This window comes from Limulus polyphemus, unplaced genomic scaffold (genome assembly GCF_000517525.1).
Source record: "Limulus polyphemus unplaced genomic scaffold, Limulus_polyphemus-2.1.2 Scaffold180, whole genome shotgun sequence".
NCBI classification, from domain to species: Eukaryota; Metazoa; Arthropoda; class Merostomata; order Xiphosura; family Limulidae; genus Limulus; species Limulus polyphemus.
Genome location: NW_013665790.1, coordinates 716,841 through 718,308, shown reverse-complemented (window position 1 = coordinate 718,308; position 1,468 = coordinate 716,841).

Genomic DNA, 1,468 nt, shown 5'->3' with positions numbered 1-1,468 from the left:
TGACGGCCCTATTTTATTTTCTCAGTGATGGGGCGGGGGGGGGAGGGCTTTGTGGCCCCTCCTTTTTTTTAATATTTAATATTTTTACATGCTGTTAGTGAGAGAACCTGTTGTTAAAATATTTGAATCCCACCACTGGTACAAGGTATAGTTGAAATACATGAAGTGGTTTAAAATTTAACCTACATTTTTATCCGAACTTTCACCAAACAAAATTCGACTGATCTTGCATTTCAATTTTCTATTTAAGATTAAGTTTTTAACCATTCTGGCTATTTTGTTTTCTACTAGCCATTATTTGTCATTCGTGTTGCCAACTCACTGCATTAATATCAGATGTGAATACACCAATAGTTAACTGTTTGGAGATTTTTTGGATGTCTGTGATTTATCTGTGGTTTTTAAAAATTTGTAGACTAATCTCTCATTCAGCCAGTTAAAGTCAGACATGTAGGCTCTGAATAAAGCCATGGACAGACTTGCTTTGAAGTTTCTAGGGGGACCCAAACTCAAAGACAAATAAGCCACTTAGAGAAGGGCCCGTGAAAACCACGCTGCCTGGCACCATCGCCTCTCCAGTTGAGTCCAGTCTACCAGTTGCTCAACGAAGGATGCATAATGTTGCGTCAGCGAGGTCACGTGACTAGTGTCACGCCACGTTTCTAGAACTATCCTGCTCCTTCGGGAGTGCTCTAGCATGTGCTAGATTGGGGTGGTATGGTATATATAAAATGGTCACGGCGTGACGTGACAATGAGTGTAGGTAGTGAGTAATTGAACTGCAGTCAGAAAGTATTGTTGAAGTTCGTTGTTATATCGTTTGTTATAGAGCGACTGTTGAAAATAAGTGTATCGGTAAAGTTATATTCGGAAAGAATAAACCAGTTTTATTAAGAAAGGACTTGTGTCGCTAAAGTTTCGTGGGAACGAAGTTACGGAAAATTAACTAACGACTGGAGGCGTAACAATACTTTGGAATTAACTCCATCCCCATTAAATCAAAGCTGATTGAATATATGGTAATTCGTCAGTGGATTCTGAAGCGTCCTATATGTTATTTATGCCTGATGTCCATCTACCTGAGACATGAACACCATATTCAAAAATCAAGGAAGACCTTCCCAGAACTTAGATCTTTACAGAATATATCCAAGTGCCCAAAAGGTCTGACTAAATCAGAATCAACAAGCCAGATAGTGGCAACATATCACTCAGTCGAGAGAGTTTCTACAGTTCCTGACATCAAGGTGGAAGCCTCCATGTCAGCTGTTGCACCTCTTTCACCAACCAAAAAGACCTAGACCAAACCTTCAAGATGAGGAAAATTAGAGTTGCCCAACATAGTGCCAAACGAAGTAAAAGAACCCCTATGCTTCAACAGATACCATCTTAAAAGCTCCACTGCTAAGAACAAGTAACCAGGTGAACGGAGACTTGGGTCTTTATAATTATAGTATTTTGGCACTTG